This window comes from Schistocerca gregaria, chromosome 1 (genome assembly GCF_023897955.1).
Source record: "Schistocerca gregaria isolate iqSchGreg1 chromosome 1, iqSchGreg1.2, whole genome shotgun sequence".
NCBI classification, from domain to species: Eukaryota; Metazoa; Arthropoda; class Insecta; order Orthoptera; family Acrididae; genus Schistocerca; species Schistocerca gregaria.
Genome location: NC_064920.1, coordinates 1,128,342,823 through 1,128,367,442, shown reverse-complemented (window position 1 = coordinate 1,128,367,442; position 24,620 = coordinate 1,128,342,823). Strand labels below are relative to the sequence as shown.

At 43.4% G+C, this 24,620-nt stretch overlaps 1 pseudogene; it reads left to right on the top strand.

The window, feature by feature from the left end:
* The first annotated feature begins 13,184 nt into the window (after nucleotides 1-13,184).
* The window catches only part of LOC126292819 (NADH dehydrogenase [ubiquinone] iron-sulfur protein 3, mitochondrial-like), a 156,994-nt pseudogene continuing 145,558 nt past the window's right edge, over nucleotides 13,185-24,620 (top strand).

The following is a 24,620-nucleotide window of genomic DNA, read 5'->3' as shown; positions in this document are numbered from 1 at the left end:
GCGAGTTTAGTAAAAAGAGTGTTTGACCATTTTATATTGTATAATGAGTATTTTTAACAGTTACCATTACAATATTCAAATTTTAATTACAATATATAATGTTTCATTTCCTACACTTGTGTTAGTTCCATCCATTAATCAAAATTGATCTATATGAAACACTCAACCTACTGTATACTTAAAACTAGTAATCAATAAATGCTTAATGAAGAATAAGGGATGAACATAATTCCATAAATGTATTTTATGTCTTGTCTCGGGTGTCATTAAACAACAACTAACAGAAGATGAAAATGAAAACATCCAACAATGCAATAGAAATCAAAATGTGTCATGTTCTTCATTAATTACAGTGCGGAATGACCATTATCAGAGTTTCACTACACATTAAGATTGTGAACAGAGATCTGCAAAACATAACGAAGAGTGAGCAAATAAGAGCAATGCTATTTCTTTCAAACATTTCCTCCTGAGTTCCAGAAATCAATCTTTCTGTAATATCTTTCTTACTGGAATTTTTGACTCAGTCATACAGATTACAAAGGCAGTCAAATTGAACTATTTTTATACGTCAAACAGAAGTGTCGTAAAACGTTGTGAAGCAGTCTGTCTCACAGTATTAGGACGAACATATGCGAGCCTTCTGCATTACTGAATTTAATACTACTGTATGATTTATTATAATCAATTCCTACCCTTCATTTTTTTTCTTTTCTTATCATTTCTGTTTCACTGATTTGAACTCAGATGGCAGATCAAGCCTGCTTCTTCCCAGAAACTACTAATGATGTTGGTAAATTAAAAAATAATGCAGGATTTAAGTGACATGGATAGTTGCTAAATTATCCAAAAGACTATACCGGAACCCTTGTTAAAATGCACTGTGTCGTAAGACGTGTTACCGAGGGAGGTGGCGCTTGGTTAACACACTGGACTCGCATTCGGGAGGACGACAGTTCAAACCAACCATCCTGATTTAGATTTACCATGATTTCCTTAAATCGCTTCAGGCAAATGTCGGGATGGTTCCTTTGAAATGGCATGGACGACTTCCTTCCCCATCCTTCCATAATCTGAAGGGACAGATACCCTCATTATAGGGTAGTCCCCGCTCCCAATTCAACCAAAGAGTGTTAGAATACTTCGAGATTTCCAAACTCTGGTTGGGGATATACATTCTCAGACAGGATACGAAACATGTAAAAATCTTGTTTTAAGAAACATTGTAGGAGTTATGTGTTAATGAAGGGAGAACAACGGATATGAGATTTCTTATAACTAATGTGACCATTGGTGAATCAAGCTGAATAGATAGTGAGCAAAAATACTCTTCAATTGAAACTGAAAATTAACCTTCATCAAATGTAAATGCGGTACTCTAAAAACATTGTAATCAAGCGCTTGTACGAAAATATTTGAGTGAAATTCCTCCGTGCTTTGCAAGCGCGCCAGGAACTGTCGTATCAGTCTTCGCCTGTTGCGTAGACAACCCGCACGGGAAATTTACGCCGTCTGTGTTTACTTACAACTCGACGGTACGGCTTCTGTTTTGACTGGGTAGCTCGTTAGATCACAACTATGATTCATCTACCATTAAGGCTTCTACGTGCCAGACTGAGCAGAAGTTTACTGACATAGCTTTCGCTTGCGTTGATTACGCGATGAAACAACTTTCGGATTCTATATTGCAAACTGTTATTCCTGCAGATTATCATTGGCTTCGGAAGAGGGTTTCTTTATCTGCGATGTACCGTTTTCCGTTTAAAATTTCTTATACCTCTCTATTTTTTCTACCCACACTGATAGCCGAAGCATCTTCCCCACTTTCTAGCAGTGCACGTATGTCATTCTAAAAGTAAATAACGTTTGTTTCCCCAAACATTTTCATTTGTTCTGATGAAAGGAAACTCATTTCATTACTCGTTTTTGATATCTTTGCAGTTTTTAAACGTTGTCTCCAGATTCAGACTTTTTGTAGCGCTCCACAATCCTATGCCTTCTGCATACTGAGTTCCCACCAAGTTGCTGACCAGTCGCTAACGTCTTCTTCCAGTTCGTTGTCATTACCACACTGCTTTCGGCCCAAAACCATGATTCAGTTTATATTGCTCGCCTTTCATTTGCCATAATATTGATTTTCCCTGTTAATGTCAAGAAGCAACAATTAAAAACATCAGTCTGCAAAATAAAAAATGGGCAGTCTGCAAAGTGGGTGTATTACTACAGACATATCTCACAAGATAGAAATCAAAATTTTCTCATTACCCAAGTGCTACCAGAGGTAAAGGAAGCGATAACTGAAAAAATAGGTGGAACTGATTGTGGACTGCAACCAAACTCTTTTGTGTTAATAGTCGGGCACTATACCACTTAGCCGCCAAGATACATTCTATAATATGCCATTAAAACATATTAGACAACATGTGTTACGCACTAAATAAATACAGTCAAAATACTAAAAACATCGTTTGACAAGTGACTGGTAGTAAATATTTGACTTTTCTATTCGTTGTTATGCCAGCAATATATACGTTGTCTACTGCAGCACTGAATAGTCTTGGAACAATAGTCGATACAACGGAATGGTATTGGTTTGACGTTATTAATGGAACATCACACCACAAAATACGTACTTCACTCAAAAAGAAATAATTTATTGAATCCCGTAACTGTCTATACATACGATGGGTATAGAGAGAGAAGTCCCTAAGTGCAGTCTATGCGAGGAGGGATATACCGCACCATATTTAATTTCCTAATGTTAAAAAAGAAACTCCGCCAGAACGGGCCATGAAGATCCAACGGTACCGATCGGTCGCCGTGTCATCCTCAGCCCGCAGGCGTCACTGTATGCGGATATGGAGGCGCAAGTGTTTAGCACGCCGCTCTCCCGCCGTATGTCGGTTTACCAGACCGAAGCCCCTACTTATCCATCAGGTAGCTCCTCAGTTTGCCTCCCAAGGGCTGAGTGTACCCCGCTTGCCAATTGTGCTTGCGAGACCGGATGGTCACCCATCCATGTGCTAGCCCAGCCCGACAGCACTTAACTTCGGAGATCTGACGGGACCCGGTGTTGCCACTGCGGCAAGGCCGTTGGCTTTGGAGACTAAAAGACACAGAATATTCGGGTTATTAATTTCTAAAGGAGTTGTGTCTACTATTGTTATTGTTGTGGTCTTCAGTCCTGAGACTGATTTGATGCAGCTCTCTACGCTACACTATTCTGTGCAAGCTTCTTCATCTCACAGTACCTACTGCAATCTACATCCTTCTGAATCTGCTTGGTGTATTCATCTCTTGGTCTCCCTCTACGATTTTTACCCCCCCCCCCCCCACCACGCTGCCCTCCAATACTAAATTGGTGATGCCTTGATGCCTCAGAACATGTCCTACCAACCGATCCCTTCTTCTTGTCAAGTTGTGCCACAATCTCCTCTTCGCCCAATTCTATTCAATACCTCCTGATTAGTAATGTGATCTACTGTATCTACTAAAGAACTAATAAAGGCATTCCACTACTCTAAGTTTTTTCTTCACGTTTAAACCAATCAGTAAAACCGTCCTTATGACTACCGTATGCCTCGTTAACTTTAACTATCCATTGTTTGTCTCTGTACGTCTATCTTTTCGGAGATGGTTACGGGACTCGGCTGTTCAGTTCAGAATGTAAAATCAAACACCTTTCAGTCATCTTATTTTCAAACTGTTATTTTATTGGGCTACCGGTTCCGGCGATTTATTACACCATCCTTAGACCCTCTGACTGACGTGTAGGAAAATTCCAACATCAGTTCCGATCAAAATAGGGGCCCCCATTCAAAGAGTGCTATCTGCAGGGTGCTGTTTGATACAGCGATCACTTCAAACATCATTTTTGGACCATATCGCAGGTGACGTTTGAAGTGATCGCTCTATCTGGTACAGTCTCAGTCTAATACGGTTGTACACCACCTTGTTAGAAAACGTCTGTCCCTTGGTGGTCAACCAAATGTGGTAAAGCGAACAATTCTACAATATCAGGTGATTGCTAGAATTAACTGTTTCTTTCGGAGGAAAAAAAATGGTCCCACAGCGCCATCAACCATCAAACAGTACCGCCCATTCACTTTCGGACTATCACGTCCGTGTTCTATCACAATATGCGGAATGATTTTGCCCCAGAAGCGAACATTGTGTTTTTTTTACATTATCACATTCGTGGTAAGTCGTTTCGTTAGAAAATGCTAGGTTCTTTATAAAATTTCCATCATCCTCTAAACGGTGAAGAACGTTCACAAGGAATTGCCTACCTTGTGGCATGTGGTCTGGTTTCAACGTGTGCAACAGTTGCAATCGGTAAAGATACATCAGTAAACTTTCCCGAAGGATCCGCTGCACTGTTGCCCTAGGGATGTGCAGCTCTTCCGGCACCCTCCGAACAGACTGCAGTGAAAGTGGAAAAGCAGACCGGATCCGTTCTGTGCCGGCTTCACTTTTTTCCAGGGCGTACGGTATGACGCTACACAACAACACTTCGCGTCTGCAAAATATTCGTGTATCATCAGCCTATAGACGTCGGCGAGGGTGGTTGCATTCTATACCGTATTTGGAAGTTCCTTTGAACCTGCGTGTCCAATTTCCTCTGCATAAATCATTTCACACACTGAGACTTCCGTTGATCGGTTGTCATCGAGATCGCTCACGAAAACCTGGAGTACGAACAAGCAAATAAGTCAAACACGGAGTGAATATTTTACGCTATGTGATCAAAAGTATCCGGACACCCCCAAAAACATACGTTTTCCATATTAGGTTGTATTGTGCTGCCACCTTCTGCCAGGTACTCCATATCAGCGAACTCAGTAGACATCAGAGAGAGCAGCATGGGGTGCTCCTCGGAACTCGTCGACTTCTAAAGTGGTCAGGTGATTGGATGTCACTTGTGTCATACGTCTGTACGCCAGATTTTCACACTTCCTAGGTCCACTGTTTCCGATGTGAGAGTCAAGTGGAAACGTGAAGGGACACGTACAGCACAAAAGCGTACAGGCCGATATCGGCTGTTGGCTGACAGTGACCGTCGACATTTGAAGAGGATCGTAATGTGTAATAGGCAGACATCTATCCAGACCATCACACAGAAGTTCCAAACTTCATCAGGATCCACTGCAAGTACTATGACATTTAGGAAGGAGGTGCGAAAACTTGGATTTCATGGTCGAGCGGCTGCTCATGATCCACACATCACGTCGGTGAATGCCAAACGACGCCTCGCTTGGGGTAAGGAGCGTAAAAATTGGACGACTGAACAGTGGAGAAAGTTGTGTGGAGTGACGCATCAGGGTACACAATGTGGTGATCCGATGGCAGGCTGTAGGTATGGCGAATGCCCGGTGAACATCTGCCAGCGTGTGTAGTGCCAACGGTAAAATTAGGAGCCGGCGGTGTTGTGGTGTGGTCGTGTTTTTCATGGATTGTTTTGCGTGGCACTATAACAGCACAGGCCTACATTGATGTTTTAAGCACCTTCTTGCTTCCCACTGTTGAAGAGCAATTCGGGGATGGTGATTGCATCTTTCAACTCGATCGAGCACCTGTTCATAATGCACGAACTATGGCGGAGCGGTTACACGACAACAACACCCCTGTAATGGACTGGCCTGCACAGAGTGTTGACCTGAATCCTTGAGGACACCTTTGGGATGTTTTGGGACGCCGACTTCGTGCCAGGCCTCACTGGCCGTCATTGATACCTCAGTCCTTGAAGAATGGGCTGCCAATCCCCAAGAAACTTCCAGCACCTGATTGAACGTATTCCTGCGAGAGTGAAAGTTGTCATCAAGGCTAAGAGTGAGCCAACACCGTATTTAATTCCAGAATTACCGATGGAGGGCGCCACGAACTTGTAAGTCATTTTCAGCCAGGTGTCCGTATACTTTTGAACACGTAGTGTATTTATTTTGGATGCTACAACACATTGAAGTTGTAGATTGCTTTTGAGGCACTCTATATTTCACGAACAGCTGCTGCTATCTTTATAAATGAAGTGTCAAAAAGTTCATCTACTCACAGCCTAGCTGTCTTGCGAATAGTAATTTAGACTGATGTGTATATTTTACTATCAATAAGAAGTTGTACTAAAAATAATTTGATAATTGAAACGGTCAAATGTTTTGTGAAATGATTTGCCTAAACGTAAGAGTTGAGTTAGATTAGGGAAATATTTGACTCGCCTCTGACTGATGCTCGAAATCATGCACAGCAAATAACGCGCTGACTGAGACTCAAAATCTAAGAATTTTATAGAGTACCAGCTTAGTATCCAGCATTACACGGATACGTATTTATTCCAATCTTGTGTTAGTCCATCTCGTCAAGTGCTCCTTCTCTGTACATCTCCTCCACCTCCTCTGTCCACCTCCTCTACTCCTTCACTCTGTACATCTGTTCCTACCCTCTCTGTCCATTTGCTCTTCCCCTTCCCCACCCTCTGTATATGTGCTCCCCGCCCTCTATCCTTCTCCTCTCGCCCTCTAATTCCAACTCTGTTTATCTACCTCCTTCTTTCCCATTTTTTTCACCTCCTTCTCCGTCACTCTGTTAGTCTCACCGCTCTCCTTTTCCATCGCCTCCTTTCCTCTCTCACTGTTCATCTCATCCTCCTCCTCTCTCAATCGATCTCCTCCTCTTTCCTTTTTCTGCCCACCTCCCACTCGCCTCAGTCTTTCTCCGTCTTCTCCTCTCCCTTATCTTTCCGTGTCATCACCCCCACTTGAATAGGAGGCTTGTATACTCTTCAGTTTATGTGAATACTATCTGCAAAATGTGTCGGAAATACAGTATGCAGAAAAAAAGCAATAAATTAAAACGTCATGCTTCCTGCTGAAGTTTTATTGCGTGAACAGCGAAAATGTAGTAGGCAATAGACTTTTTTCCCTTCATCAGTTTTCGGGGATTATCGGCGAGGAAAATGTTCCGTAAAGTATTGAAATTACATGTAAAGTTTGTTGCTGATCACTACGTATTCTCATTCTCAAATACTGGTTGAATGAAATGTTGGTACGTATGTGCGCGTCGTGTGCTACACTGCTTTTATATCCCCGCTCCCAGCCCTTTGATACGTTGGTGTTTCTTACCCTCACAGAAATGTTTTTCTGTCAGTGAGTAATATGCGTACCAAGTGTGTATGAAATCGGTCCAATGGTTTCGGAGACGTACGTAGAACGTACATACGTACATATATACATACAAACACTGATTAGCCAGAACACTATGACCACTGACCTACTATCGACATCCTGGCGATGGCAGCGTCACCTGGCAAGAAATGAGTGCTGGCCAACGACATGCACTGTGCATGCAGTATCAGTGAGAGTATTGTCCGTGTGTAGAATGGGGAAGGCACGCAGTCTACCTGGATTTGACTGAAGGCAGATTGCGATGGCCTGGAGGCTCGACACGAGCATTTCGGCAGCTGCTTGACTTGTCGGGTGTTCGAGGAGTGCTGTGGTGAGTGTCTTCAACACGTGTCGAAACCAAAGTGAAACTACGTCCAATAGTAATGAGGTTGGGCGGCCACCTTCATTACTGATGTCGGACGTCGTAGGCTGGACAGACTGGTAAAGCAGGACAGGCGGCGAACTGTGGCTGAACTAACATCGGACTTTAACGCTGAACGGAGTAGAAGTGTATCTGAACACACAGTGCACCGGACACTCGTAATGAAGGGCCTCCGTAGCCGACGACGCGTGCGTGTGTCGATATTAAGACCACGAGATTTGGCAACTACGAATGATATGGGCACGTGACCATCTGCACTGGACGTCGGTGCAGTGGCGGAACGTTGCAGGGTCTGATGATTTCCAATACCTTCTTCACCATGCTGATGGGAGGGCGCGAATCCGCCATCTTCCAGTGCTCCTTGACACTTGCACTGCGTGACGGAGACAAGCTGGCGACGGCTCCATTGTGCCCTGGGGAACATTCGCGTGCGTATGGCATGGGTCCAGTGGAGCTCGTTCAAGACACCTTGCAGGCCAAGAAGTATCGTACAATTGTTGCAGACCCTTTCATGACGATCATGTTTTCCGACGGTAGTGGCATTTTTCAACAAGATAATGCGCCATGTAACAAGGCCAGGAGTGTGATGGAGTGGTTCGAGGAACACAGTGGCGAGTTCCAATTGATGTGTTGGTCCTCTGACTCGCGAGATTTGAGCCCGATCGAACACGTCTGGGATGTAATTGAACGCTCCATCAAAGCTCATCGCCCCCGTCCTCGGAATTTATTGGATTTAGGTGACTTGTGTGCTCAAACGTGGTGCCAACTCCGTCCAGCGACCTACCAAGGCCCCGAACCTTCCATGCCACTATGCATCGCCAGTGTTATCCGTGCCAAAGGTACACATGCAGGATAATAGGTAGGTGGTCATAATGTTCTGGCTGATCAGTGTATATATGTATATCCGTTTTTGTAGTATTTATGGCGTAAATGATGTTTGTGTGGTTGATTATGTAGACCGTGTAGTCTTATTCGCCATCCATGATTTGGAGAACCATTCAAAAGCGCATATATGTTAATCTGAACCACTTTATTTCTTACTTTTTGACACATCATTTCATGAAAGATTTTACAGGCACTTACATTTCCAAAACTTTTAAAATTTTGTACGTATACTAGCCTCATAATTCATTCAGTTAGGTCACTGTAAGATCATAATCGGCGGAGAAGGTGTGTTACAATTTCAAGCTTGTTATTGCCACCACCTACCTCTTAAAAACAAATGGCTCTGAGCACTATGGGACTTAACATCTGTGGTCATTAGTCCCCTAGAACTTAGAGCTACTTAAACCTAACTAACCTAAGGACATCACACACATCCATGCCCTAGGCAGGATTTGAACCTGCGACCGTAGTAGTCTCGCGGTTCTGGACTGAGCGCCTAGAATCGCTAGACCACCGCGGCCAGCCCCTACCTCTTAGGTTTTGTACAGTTTCCGGTCATGTGATAAAAGCGTGCTGCGGCAAGTACAGGCGTCGGGGCTCGACAGATCTCTGCGACATACATGTAACAAGTGAAAATAAACAAAACACTTTGTAGCTTATATTGCACAGAAACATTATTGAGCCGTGCACGGCTCGCGTTTATCCCATCTTCTATTACTGACTGCCCCCGCCTCCTTTTCCTATTCCATTTACTGGCGTCACTAACTTCCTGACTTACCTTCCCGTGAGCGGCAGCAGCAGCGCGTATCGATAAGTGCGCTATCGTACCATCTGTGGAGCGACCGATGGTATTTCCGGGTCGTCGTGTGTCTGGCTTCCAGTTCGAAACGGACCAGCAGTGCAGTCTGGACGCAGCAGCAGTGAAGTCGGGGATGGAGCGCCGGTGCATGGATGTGTGTGATGTCCTTAGGTTAGTTAGGTTTAAGTAGTTCTAAGTTCTAGGCGACTGATGACCTCAGAAGTTAAGTCCCATAGTGCTCAGAGCCATTTTTTTGCCTTCTGAGCGTTAACGATCCGGTTACCTGCCCTGGCCGTTGACGTAAATTCAGGCAGTGTATTTTCCTCATCGTGTTGTCGCTGTCCAGCACCGTGTGCAGTTTGAAAGCTCAATGTATAATTGATTGTGGGCGCCAATACCTTCTACGTTGTTCCATTGAACTCCCTGTTTTGTGCTGGTCGGGTGGAGCGGGAGTTATTTCGTCGGTGGGTGACTGTCTGTCGGTTGGATTGTCGTCGGATTGAGAATGGTTGGGTTGACTGGCTGACTCACCGACCCTCGGAAACTTCTGAGCGCATTTGGGTGTCCTACCTATTCTTATTTGTTCTTGTTGTTTGTATTTGTATGGCTTCTGGTCGATTTTTAAATTAACGTTGTTTTGCCCTTAAGGTGTAATATTGTTTGGACTTTCAGCTTAATTTAAAGAACTGATTTAAAGTAAGGCCTTTGGCCTTTTAAAAATTTGTTTAGGTTTGAGTCTTAAGTGATGGGCCTTCAGCCGATTTAAAAAAAAATTAAAGTTGTTTTGCTTTTAACGTGTGAGATAGTTTGGTCCTTCAGCCTAATTGAAAGAGCTGATTTAAGATAAGGCCTTCTGCCTTTTAAATTTCTGATTTTGATTTAAGTTTTAGGTAATTGGCTTTCAGCCGATTTTAAATTAAGTGGTCTTGCCCTTGAGGCATGAGATTGTATGCCGTATTCTGCACAACTGCAGCCGAAAGGAAGTGGCTTTCGAATGAGAACCGCAAACCCTTGGTGACAAGACGACAAGTCAACCGAATCCTCCATGGAAAAACGCATCTGGTGCATCATACAAGCATTAACAACAGTACGTGTTTCATACGATAGAAACCACTTACCGACGCACCTCCTTTGTACACCTGGTCAGACATGCCTCCTTGCCCGACTTAGGTATTCGTATGAATGATGATGAAAATGTACTAGTTTACCACATAAGCTGCAAAATAAACGCAACAGTTTCACTATCACACAATTTCTCTGTGCTCTATCGAAACGTATGTTTTTAACTGTTTTGAAGTTGCGTTCAGTTTTCGTAATTTTGAATTCCTTTGTCGAAACATAGTTCACATTCGTTTATTTGTTGTTTTCATTTCTGTAAGTCGTCTTTGTGGTATTTAACCTGCTCTCACTATCCATCACATGTACTTGCGACGGTAATATATTCTTGCCACATGACTTACACTGAAGCAACAAATAACCTGGTATAGGCATGTGTATTCAAATACAGAGATAGGTTAAAAGGTAGAATACCTCGGTGTGGTCGACAACGCCTATATAAGACAACAAGCATCTGGCGCAGGTGTTTCAACGGAACATATTTGATATGGGCTTTCGGAGCCGAAGGCCCACTCGTGTACTACACAAAGTTTTACGCCTCACCTGGGCCCGTCAGCACCGACGTTGGACGGTTGATGACTGGAAATATGTTGCCTGTGTCGAACGCACGGCCGTGTACGGGTGTGGTGACAATCTCATGAATCATGGACCATGCGTGTCACCAGGAGACTGTTCAAGTTAGTGGAGGCTCTTTAATGGTGTGGAGGGTGTGCAGCTGGAATGGTACCGGAGCCCTGAGATATGACACGTACGTAAACTTTGTGTCTGATCACCTGCATCCATTCATGTCCGCTGTGCATTCCGACAGACTTGGGCAATTCCAGGAAGACAATGCGTCACCTCACACGTCCAGAATTGCTACAGAAAGGCTCCAGGAACACTCTTCTGAGATTAAACACTTCCGCTGGCCACCAGACTTCCCAGAAATAAACATTATTGAACATATCTGGGATTCCATGCAAGGTGCTACACAGAAGAGACCTCCATCCCCTTTAACTCTCGTGGACAGTCCTGAAGAACTCACGGTGTCAGTTTACTCCAGCACTACTTCAGACATTAGTGGAGTCTATGCCACGCCTTGTTGCGGCTTCTGCTTGCTCGCGGGTGCCCTACATGGTACTAGGCAGGTATACCAGTTAATTTGGCTCTTTAGTGTAGGTTGCTACAAGCTACGGAAGTTTACCTTGAAATGCGTTTACAATAATTAAAAACTATAAGTTCTGTCAATGCCTATCAAAATTCGTAGAGAATTCATATAATATCTGTATATAAAAATAATAAACAGCCTTGGGAGAGCCAGTCCTGACAAAACTCTGCCATCTGGTGAGCAAGATGTATAAGTCAGCCGAAATTCAAATGGTTCAAATGGCTCTGAGCAGTATGGGACTCAACTGCTGTGGTCATTAGTCCCCTAGAACTTAGAACTACTTAAACCTAACTAACCTAAGGACATCACACACATCCATGCCCGAGGCAGGATTAGAACCTGCGACCGTAGCAGTCGTACGGTTCCGGATTGCGCGCCTAGAACCGCGAGACCACCGCGGCCGGCCAGCCGAAATTCCCTCACACTTCAAGAAGAATATAAAAATTCCAATCCCCCCCCCCCCCCACCCAAAAAAAAATTACAGGTGTTGACAGATGTGAAAATTACCGAACTATCAGTTTAATTAGTCACAGCTGCAAAATACTAACCCGAATTCTTTTCAGACGAATGGAATACTGGTGGAAGCCGACCTAGGGGAAGATCAGTTTGGATTCCGTAGAAATGTTGGAACACGTGAGGCAATACTAACCCTACGAGTTATCTAGCATTTGTAGACTTAGAGAAAGCTTTTGACAATGTTGACTGGAATACTCTCATTCAAATTCTGAAGGTGGCCGTGCGGATTCGTGCCGGGATTCGTTAGTCCGCATGGCCAACCGGGCGGGCTTCAGTGTGTATACTATACATAATGTATAGTACAGCAACTGGCGAGACTACAGAACGAGAACAAGCATTTCAATGACCAGACGAGCAGTCCATAAAGTTGTGAAAAAAAATGGCACCAGGGGGTTTAGCACCCGGCTATCCCACTTCGAAATCCAATACCGTGACCACTTATGGTTCAAATGTCTCAGAGCACTGTGGGACTTAGCATCTGTGGTCATCAGTCCCCTAGAACTTATAACTACTTAACCCTAACTAAGCTAAGGACATCACACACATCCATGCCCGAGGCAGGATTCGAACGTGCGACTGTAGCGGTCACGCGGTTCCAGACTGAAGCGCCTAGAACCGCGCGGCCATACCGACCGGCGTGACCACTCAACCATGACACTCTACCCAATGCTGTACTTCTTCAACTTGGACCATTCACTGTTTTCATTTTGCTTTTTTTTTTTTTTCGTAGTTCAATGTACGGGGGGGGGGGGGGGGGGGGGAGGATGCGATTTGGATATAAGGAACTTTATTTACTGTACCTACTGTACTGGCGGATCCGAGCAGTGAACAAAATACCACAGCGGTACGTTATGGACAGTCAGCAAAAAAAAAAAAAAAAAAAAAAAAAAAAAAAAAAAAAAAAAAAAAAAAAAAAAAAAAAAACAGGGAATTCGGTGTCCATGTTGGTTTATGGAGCTAGTTATTTAACTTACAGCCGTAACATCAAAGCTGCCAGTTATGAAAGAACCAGAGACAACAAGAAGAGTATAACTGCAGAAGTATTTCTTTTTGGAAGTACTCTGGACAGCAAGGCCAGCGGTTGGCGGGGGCAAGTGATATTTGTGCGACGCGCTGCTGCAGGGACCCGTCGGGGCGGGGTGTAATACGCGGGCCATTAAGGAGCGAGGACGCTCTGCTCGAATGAGAATAAAGGTCAGCCTTCAGGAAGCGGTCGAAATTTACGAGTGCGGCCTCGAGACGGAGGAGCTGGTGACGGCGTGTGGGCGCCCGTCTGCAGTTGCGCTGCACCGCGTACCGGGGGTAGGCGGGGTGTCGTTTCGCGCCATTAGCACCGCCGCTGCGCTGGCGCGTCGCCAGGCAGACAGACTCTCCGCCAAAGTGCGTCGCCAGGCTCGCTTCTCACGCGTCGCGCGCTTCACCTGGACTCTCGAGACGGATATTTCTAGATCTATGTTTTCTCTCCTACTCTGCCCAGGTAGACATAATAATTTCGTGTTGCACAAAGGCCGGGTGCTAGTACTCTACAGGCCATTGAAATTGCTCTACAAAGAAGAAATGCAGATGATAAACGGGTATTCATTGGACAAATGTATTATACTAGAACTGACATGTGATTACATTTTCACGCAATTTGGGTGTATACAGGGTGTTACAAAAAGGTACGGCCAAACTTTCAGGAAACGTTCCTAACACACAAAGAAAGAAAATATGTTATGTGGACATGTGTCCGGAAACGCTTACTTTCCATGTTAGAGCACATTTTATTACTTCTCTTCAAATCACATTAATCATGGAATGGAAACACACAGAAACAGAACGTACCAGCGTGACTTCAAACACTTTGTTACAGGAAGTGTTCAAAATGTCCTCCGTTAGCGAGGATACATACATCCACCCTCCGTCGCATGGAATCCATGATGCGCTGATGCATCCCTGGAGAATGGCGTATTGTATCATAGCCATCCACAATACGAGCACGAAGAGTCTCTACATTTGGTGCCGGGGTTGCTTAGACAACAGCTTTCACATGCCCCCATAAATGAAAGTCAAGAGGGTTGAGGTATTCCCCAGTCGCGAGTCATAGGTTGGAATGTTCCGCGCTCCCTAAGACGCCGATCAATTGCTTCGAACGTCTTCCTGTCAGGACACCTTCGTTCTGGAAATCTGACTCGATACTAACATACCGCGCCACGGCTATTGCCCCGTGCTAATCCATACATCAAATGGGCATCTACCAACTCCGCATTTGTAAACATTGCACTGACTGCAAAACCACGTTCGTGATGAACACAAACCTGTTGATGCTACGTACTGATGTGCTTGATGCTAGTACTGTAGAGCAATGAGTCGCATGTCAACACAAGCACCGAAGTCAACATTACCTTCCTTCAATTGGGCCAACTGGCGGTGAAATGAGGAAGTACAGTACATACTGACGAAACTAAAATGAGCTCTAACATGGAAATTAAGCGTTGCCGGACACATGTCCACATAAGATCTTTCCTTTATTTGTGTGTGAGGAAGGTTTCCTGAAAGTTTGGCCGTATCTTTTTGTAACACCCTGTAGATCCTGAGAAATTAGTACCCAGAACAAACACCTCTGACCGAAATCACTGGACTGATACGCCTGGGTATTGAGTCAAACAGAGTTTGCAAGGCGTGTACAGGTACAGCTGCCCATGCAGCTTCAACGCGACACCACAGTCCATCAAGAGTAGTGACTGGCGTATTGTGACAAGGCAGTTGCTCGGCCATCATTGACCAGACGTTTTCAATTGGTGATAGATCTGGAGAATGTGCTGGCCAGGGCAGTAGTCGAACATTTTCTGTATCTAGAAAGGCCCGTACAGGACCCGAAACATGCGGTCGTGCATGGTCCTGCTGAAATGTAGGATTTCGCAGAGATCGAATGAAGGGTAGAGCCACGGGTCGTAACACATCTGAAATGTAACGTCCACTGTTCAAAGTGCCGTCAACACGAATAAGAGGTGACCGAGACGTGTAACCAATGGCACTCCATACCATCGCGACGGGTGATATGCCAGTATGGCGATGAAGAATGCACGCTTCCAATGTGCGTTCACCACGATGTCGCTAAACATGGATGCGACCATCATGATGCTGTAAACAGAACCTGGATTCATCCGAAAAAATGACGTTTTGTCATTTGTGCACCCAGGTCTGTCGTTGAGTAGACGATCGTAGGCTCTCCTGCCTGTGATGCAGCGTCAAGTGTAACCGCAGCCATGGTCTCCGAGCTGATAGTCCATGATGGGGCAAACGTCGTCGAACTGTTCGTGCAGGTGGTTGTTGTGTTGCAAATGTTCCCATCTATTGACTCAGGGATCGAGACGTGGCTGCACGATCTGTTACAGCCATGCGGATAAGATGCCTGTCATTTCGACTGCTAATGTTACGAGGCCGTTGAGATCGAGCACGGCGTTCCGTATTACCCTCCTGAACCCACAGATTCCATATTCTGCTAACAGTCGTTGGATCTCGACCAACGCGAGCAGCAATGTCGCGATACGATAAACCGCAATCGTGATAGGCTACAATCCGACCTTTATAAACGTCGGAAACTTGATGGTACGTATTTCTTCTCCTTACACGAGGTATCACAACAACGTTTCACCAGGCAACACCGGTCAACTGCTGTTTGTGTATGAGAAATCGGTTGGAAACTTCCCTCATGTCATCACGTTGTAGGTGTCGCCACCGGCGCCAACGTTGTGTGAATGCTCTGAAAAGCTAATCATTTGCATATCACAGCATCTTCGTCCTGTCGGTAAAATTTCGCGTCTGCAGCACGTCATCTTCGTGGTGTAGCAATTTTAATGGCCAGTAGTGTATTTCAATTGGACACCAGTACAGCGACTTGCGTCTCCCTAATCCAGTGACTCCCAACCTGGGGATAATTAGCCTTTTGTGAGGAGTAAAAAGACGTTTTTAATGAACAATTTTAAATTTTAAATATCAAATTAATGATTTACAAGTGCACATTTGGTATTTTGTGGTAATGTCTTGCCAAATAAAGTAATGTTGAGTCTTAACGTGACACATGTCACATAGAGGGCATTCCAAGGCTCTGTAACACCGAGGCCTGCTGTATAGGTGAATGTAAACGTGGGCTTCAGTTATTGTGATCGTTTCATAGCTACTGTTACTGCTAATAACTAGACACCAGTGCCTACGAGCTTTAATTTGTACGGTAAAGGTATGTTCTTACCAACAGTTGGTTTATACTCAGGTGTATTTGTGGTCTTTTGTTTCTTATTCACTGATCGCTATGTGAAATGTTTCACTTCCAGCACTGAAGATGATCATTAAGTGACGGAAAATTTATTTCGCTGTTAATACGTCATCGAAATTACGGCTAATGCTGACCTTCCCTCTAATTCTATTTGTCGTAAGGTCGTTGTGCACACAGCACTCTATGCAGTCGCCAATCTATGAACAACATCTTCCTCACACAGTCTATCTATTATACACATACTTGCGTTTATGACGGTAAAATTGAGACATAAAGCACACATATGCTTCGATATCTAATGAAAATAACTTGTACGAGTTGCAGCTAGTACCCACAGTAGAACATAAATTGCTTCTTAATTCCCTCTGTAAAAATAAACCAACCAAAGGACAGCACAACATAACAGTAACGCAGTGGCTACTAACCTGCTGCAGGATATACACTGTTTTAATAATAATAATAATAGTGGCAGTGGTGAGGCATGGAGCATGAATAATGGTAAGTTAGGCGGTAATTTCCATAATAGTGGGGAGGTGGTGGGGGGCTTACCAGCTGATATCTGGTTGTATTCAGGGATAATGGTCTCTGAAAGATTGAGAGCCATTCTGGTTGAATTCTGGGTACCGATATTCGTATCATTTACTGTTGACTAACTTCGTGAAAGGGATTTGTTAATTATAAATGAGGAGCCTGGCCTAGCTACATCTCCGTGTTTACAATCTAAGACAAAAGAAGGACGAAAAATGACGCATGACCAAGTAACTATTCGAATGGGATGGAAGCCCTTAGATGTGAAGAACATGTATAGATAAAAAAAATGATTACACTTTCAGAAAAGTTAGGGGATTTGTAGAAGGGAAAGAACGTCAAAAATTGAGCAAGTTAATACGAAATTCGTACATCTCTGGTCATTATGCAAGCACTTACTTGGCTTGGATGTCTTCCTGCACGATACCGTGTGTAGGAAAACAGCCTACTCATGCTAAGGAGATGGGACCTGGAAAAACTGACTAAACCAGAGATTGCACAGAGTTTCAGGGAGGGCATAAGGGAACAATTGACAGGAATGGGGGAAATAAATACAGTAGAAGACGAATGGGTAGCTCTGAGGGATGAAGTAGTGAAGGCAGCAGAGGATCAAGTAGGTACAAAGACGAGGGTTAGTAGAAATCCTTGGATAACAGAATAAAAATAGAATTTAATTAATGAAAGAAGAAAATACCAAAAAGCAATAAATGAAGCAGGCAAAAAGGAATACAAAACGTCTCAAAAATGAGATCGCCAGGAAGTGCAAAATGGCTAAGCAGGCATGGCTAGAGGACAAATGTAAGGATGTAGAGGCTTATCTCACGAGGGGTAAGATAGATGCAGCCTACAGGAAAATTAAACAGACATTTGGAGAAAACAGAGCCACTTGTATGAATATCAAGAGCTCAGATGGAAACCCGGTTCCAAGCAAAGAGGGAAAAGCAGAAAGGTGGAAGGAGTATATAGAGGGTCTACACAAGGGAGATGTACTTGAGGACAATATTATGGAAATGGAAGAGGATGTAGATGAAGATGAAATGGGAGATTCGATACTGCGTGAAGAGTTTGACAGAGCACTGAAATATCTGAGTCGAAACAAGGCCCCGGGAGTAGACAACATTCCATTAGAACTACTGATGGCCTTGGGAGAGCCAGTCATGACAAAACTCTACCATCTGGTGAGCAAGATGTATGAGACAGGCGAAATACCCTCAGTCTTCAAGAAGAATATAACAATTCCAATCCCAAAGAAAGCAGGTGTTGACAGATGTGAAAATTACCGAACTATCAGTTTAATAAGTTACAGCGCCAAAATACTAACACGAATTCTTTACAGACGAATGGAAAAACTGACACAAGCCGACCTCGGGGAAGATCAGTTTGGATTCCGTAGAAATGTGGGAACACGTGAGGCAATACTGACCTTACGACCTATCTTAGAAGAAAGATTACGGAAAGGCAAACCTCCGTGTCTAGCATTTGTAGACTTAGAGAAAGATTTTGGCAATGTTGACTGGAATACTCTCTTTCAAATTCTAAAGGTGGCAGGGGTGAAATACAGGGAGCGAAAGGCAATTTACGATTTCTACAGAAACCAGATAGCAGTTATAGGAGTCGAGGGGCATGAAAGGGAAGCAGTGGGTGGGAAGGGAGTAAGACAGGGTTGTAGCCTCTCCCCGATGTTATTCAATCTGTATATTGAGCAAGCAATAAAGGAAACAAAAGAAAATTTCGGAGTAGGTATTAAAATCCATGGAGAAGAAATAAAAACTTTGAGGTTCGCCGATGACATTTGCAATTCTGTCAGAGACAGCAAAGGACTTGGAAGAGCAGTTGAATGGAATGGACAGAGTCTTGAAAGGAGGATATAAGATGAACATCAACAAAAGCAAAACAAGGATAATGGAATGTAGTCGAATTAAGTCTGGTGATGCTGAGGGAATTAGATTAGGAAATGAGACACTTAAAGTAGTAAAGGAGTTTTGCTATTTGGGAAGCTAAATACTGATGATGGTCGAAGTAGAGAGGATATAAAAGGTAGACTGGCAATGGCAAGGAAAGCGTTTCTGAAGAAGAGAAATTTGTTAACATCAAGTATAGATTTCTCAGGAAGTCGTTTATGAAAGTATTTGTATGGAGTGTAGCCATGTATGGAACTGAAACATGGACAATAAATAGTTTGGACAAGAAGAGAATAGAAGTTTTCGAAATGTGGTGCTACAGAAGAATGTTGAAGATTAGGTGGGTAGATCACGTAACTAATGAGGAGGTATTGACTAGGGTTGGGGAGAAGAGAAGTTTGTGGCACAACTTGACTAGAAGAAGGCATCGGCTGGTAGGACATGTCCTGAGGCATCAAGGGATCACAAATTTAGCATTGGAGGGCAACGTGGAGGGTAAAAATCGTAGAGGGAGACCAAGAGATGAATACACTAAGCAGATTCAGAACTATGTATGTTGCAGTAGGTACTGGGAGATGAAGGAGTTTGCACAGGATAGATTAGCATGGAGAGCTGCATCAAAATAGTCTCAGGACTGAAGACCACAACAACAACAACAACAATGCTTTCCATTGTGCGCCAGTCTAGTCCACTCTAACTATGACGTCACGAAATTTGCGCAATACCTTAAAAGTAAAGGAAATGATCTGAAAAGTTAACAACATGTCAGGAGTGATGCTAAAATGATAATGTATTAAGTTTCAGTTTAGTAACTTAAATTTGGACGTTTTACGTAAAAATCATCGGCGCAACAGGAAGGAGCTAGAAACTTCAAAATTTATATTCGGATTCCTTTTTCATTCTACTTTAATGAAAACAGCATGCTGGATCGCACAAAGTAATATTTTGGTTTGAAATTAATGATTTTCTGTTTTTGTGTCCTAAAAGTACGGAAGCAAGATAGATTAAGTAAGACATTAGATAAAGCTAGGATGTTTAGATTTACGTAGAATGGAGATAAGCTATAATAACAATGATGTGAGAAGTTTCCAAAAGGTAGCTATAAACCTATAGCTGTAGCATCTCTCCTAAGAGCAAGTTCGGAGATCATCTATTGCGTCCAGTGCAACTAAAATAATTCTCTCGCCAATAGTATTTAACCTAGCCACATCAGAATTTTATTACAAATACTCACCTGTTTGCTGATTGCGCAGTTAAACTGAGAACTTCATTGGCCTTCAGCGAATGAAGCAGTTAATTATTTAGTAACTTGAAATGGTGTTCTGCTGGCCCCAGCGGCTAGTCAGGAAGGCAAATGATGTTGGTTGCACCTTCGGCGGTCTGCACCGCGGCTATATAAATAAGAGCTCTGCGAACGCCCCAGTTCTCTTCTAGATTCGTATCAACGCGCACTCCATATCGGAAGCAGCGTCGCATCTGTGTAGTTGCAAGGAACAGCCTTGGATGCCGTATTATGTAAATTCGTATGCACGTAACAGTGAGTTCACATTTTGGTAAAGTGTTAATTGCGGATCAACTTCAGTGATTTATTCTCAGTTTGCGTATGTCGTATTTTCACGTCTCGCCGCACGACAGATCTTCTGTAATTACTAGCGTGGCATTCGATGAGTATTAACATCAAATTTTGACGAGCATTCACTTTGAACATTTACAATGATAACGATTACTGAACAGTTTCGTCATCTAGGGGTAATAGGATCTACGCAATAGACTCTGCGCAGCTTTAATAGTACAATAGCGGATAGTAGCATTGCTTGGGCAAACATTTATCTGGAACTTTGCGCTTTATCGTTTTCAGAATATAGTGAAAATTGTTATAGTAAACTGCATTTTCTATGAATCCCAGACATCATCCTAAATCCTCAGCGTAATGAACTTCAATGATCAATAACTTTATTTCTCAATCAGAGTGGGCACAGTGAACTTTTATTACAGGCGTCACGTTTTTGCTAATCACTTTCTGGTTGACAACACTGTAGTTAGAGGACCTGTGTTGAGAACGGCAACAATAGAAAAATTTTCCGCCCGCCCCACATGGGCCAAATTCTGCCCAATTGACGCATTAGATTGTCAAAATCTCATCCTGCGTCCAGGACGCTGACCAAAATGCTCAAGACGTTCTGAATTGGGGAGTGTTCCGGCGACCTTGCTAGCCAAAGTAGTGTCTGGCAAACATGAAGACAAGAAGTAGAAACTCTCGCCGTGCGCAGGCAGGCATTATCTTGGTGAAATGTGAGCCCAGGATGTCTTGCCACGAAAGGCAACAAAATGGGCTGTAGAATATCTCGACGTACCGCTGTGCTACAAGGGTACCGTGGATGACAACTAAACAGGTCCTGCTATGAAAAGAAATGGCATTCCAGACCGTCACTCCTGGTCGTTGGGACCTACAGCGGATGACCGTCAGACTGGCACCGAACCACAGTATGGGGCGTCTCCAGTCACTCCTTTACTGGTCGTCGGGGCTCAGTGCGAAGCCCAGTTCATCGTTGGAGATAATTCTAGCTCACTCAATACGTGTCTGGAGATGCCCTGGACAGCTGTGGGATTCCAAACTGGCTGTCGCCCGCCATACAGCCCGACAACTGGGAGTGATGGTATGACGTGCCGTGTCACTTCATAGTATTTCACTTCGTTGTCAACCGCGGCACCCTTCGGTGCGTCGACGATATTGTACGCCCCATTTTGTTGCCCTTCTGAGCTTTCATTTCACCAATATAATGCCCGTCCGCACAAGGCGAGAGCTTCGACTACTTGTCTTCGTACTTTCCAAACTCTACTTTGGCCAGCATGATAGCCGGATCTCCACTCAGTTGAGAACTTTTCGAACATCGTGGGCAGGGCTCTACAACACACTCACGATTTTGACGATCTAACGAGCCAATTCGGTAGAATTTGCCAAAGGAAGTTAAACCATAAACAAGCACCTCAACACGAACGAAAGAAACAGAGTGGCAGCTGGCAACACTACATAATACAGCAAACCAGAATGCAGTGGACAGGGGAAGTGAGGTGTTAAGTTGAAACGTGTTCATAAAATGCCAAAAATAGGACATCCTGGGCCCACAGACCATATAAGCACAACTCCAGGACACTACATATGTACTAATACAAAAAAAAGGTTCAAATGGCTCTGAGCACTATGGGACTTAACATCTATGGTCATCAGTCCCCTAGGACTTAGAACTACTTAAACCTAACTAACCTATGGACATCACACAACACCCACTCATCACGAGGCAGAGCAAATCCCTGACGCCACCGGGAATCGAACCCGGGAACGCTACAGCACGACCACGAGCTGCGGACTGTATTAATACCATCAAAAAAAGTAAGTAAAAGCAATTAACAGTTTAATCTCAGTGAAGTGTGCTACAAAGGTGTTTCTCGCCAAACAACGAGAAAATAATCAAAACTATAATGTAATAACACATCTGTAAATATTGTAGAACGCAATTATTGTACAGAAAACAAGAGTATATTACAGCCCACTAAAGATAGTTCACAAATAAAAAGAAGCGAAACGAGTATGGTACATTACAAACGGCTATTCATTTATATAAATCCTCTCACGCTGTAGCCATGGTGCAGCAAACGTGAGATATTAGCAGTAGGGAGGTGTAGCAAACGTGAGATATTAGCAGTAGGGAAAAACAGTATAGAGTGCAATGACATCAGAAACTTTATTAATGTGTTTCAACTTTTTGAAGAATCTTCTGAAGATGCCCCAAAAATACAGTCTAGGCTGCAGTGACAGCAGAAACTTTGTAGACGCGTTTCGCCTTTTCGAGGCGTCTTCAGAAACGCTTCAATAGAACTTCTACTGTCATTGCAACCGAATCTGTTTTTTCCTATTGAAAAGACCATTCGGTTAGCTGTGTTAGATGAACCGCATCTCCAAGAATAACTCTAGATGTTGGGAAATCTTTTCTGAAGGTATAGGCTATGCAGTGAACCCTTTTACGGTAGTGAACCACTAGCGGTTCAGAGAAGAAGAAAATAGTAGGTTTTGAGAGAGATAGACACATGCTCGAGATCAGAATAACTAATGAGGTTGTACTGTATCGAACTGAGGAAGAAACAAATCACGGCTGTTCTTGCTTAAAACAATGGATTAGTTTATAGGAGACAATTTGAGGTATCAACGAAACGTCAATTTGGTAATGGACGAAAGTCTGGGGGCAAAAAATTGCAGACTGACACAGAAGTTGATTGCAGTAAGGTGGTACGAGTAAACGTAAGTTGCAGCCGATCGACTAATTTGGAGAGCAGCTCAAAACAACTACGATGTTTTACGGACTATAAGACGGTCCTGAGTACAAAGCGCACCTTAATTTTCAAGCAATTTTTTTTAAAATAATGTTTCTACCACTTTTATGATTGAATTGCAAAGCCGGATTAAAAAGAAATTCTTAGTTTGTAAAACCCAACTGACTTTTAAAATAGCTGAAAATCGTCATCTGAACTTCCTTCTTCTTCTTCTTCGTCGTCGTTGCTCTCTTCACATATAAGATGATCTTCACTGCCATCGACAGCGGTACTTACCCTGCACTTGTTGAAAGATTTAACAGTAATATCTTCCCTCAGTCTGGACCACGACTGTTTTATCCACTGACGCAGTTCTTAGATTGTACGTCGTTTTAAAGCTCACTTCGGGGTGAATCCATGTTGGGTTTCACCCATCTTTCATTTGTTTCCTTCCTCTCTTATACACGCTGTTAAAATGGTCTATTCATCAAGACATCAAGAGGCGTCAACTGTGAAGTAAGTCTTCCTACAATAACAGCAAGCTCCATATTTCCCTGTCTCGATTTTTATTTCACAGAATTTTTCAGGTGACTACTAAACTGATCTAGCACAAGCACAGAACTCTTCGTCAATAACGCACCTTTCCTTCTCTCTCACACTCTCGTTAATCCATAATTTCATACCAGCTTCGTCCATCCAACCCTTGCCATGTACGCAAATAGTACCCGGCCTTTCTTTAGAAGGCTTTGGCATTGTTTTGCGCTTGAAAATGGTAACTGGAGTAAGTATTACACCGTCATCACAACGTGAAAGGAGAACGGTATAGTGCATTTTTTCATGTCCACTTATTTATATAGTTACAGTTTTAGCAGCTTTCATGGCGACAGTTCTGTTATCGGCACTCAAATGTCAGAGGAGTTTCATCCATATTCTCTATCTGAGATAATTCCACATTAGGTTTCTTCGATGTTGGACAATAAAGCGATGGAAAGACAGTTTCTCTCTTCATACTCCTGCGGCATTTTCTGCGATTTTTAAATTTTGGTTCGCATACTAATTCCGTTACGCTTCATAAACCAGTAGCACCGACAGACTCCACCCTTAAAATCTGTTAAGTTTCCACCGTAGACTTAGCTTACGAGGATGTATTCGAATCACTTTTGTATTAATTCTAATGTAATTTTGATGGTGTTTTTGAATCCATTTCAATGCATCATCTCGTAGTTTTGGCCATTCTGCATTCAGCCCTCTATTTGCACATTTAGTCTTCCTCATTATTTCAGTTCTTCTTTGCTAGAGCGGCAATCGCGGACGGTTCTTTTCTCTTGGTGGCGCGCTGACATATCGCTCAGCTTCTCTGTTTCCATGTTTTTCTGCTTATGCTGTTACTTTCAGTTTATAGCCCGCATCATATGAATACATTTTATTTATTGTCCATTACGAAAATAGGTACTAACAAAAATATTATACTCTTACCGATTACACAAATCTCTTTCGACTCAATTTCACTGGCACCGTAGACTGCAAAGGCGCATCATAAGCTATACAATGTTCTGAGTTTGCTGAGCGGGAGGGAGGCCTTGTGAGCAAGCTTGGCAATTCCCACAACCCATGTTCGTCACATCG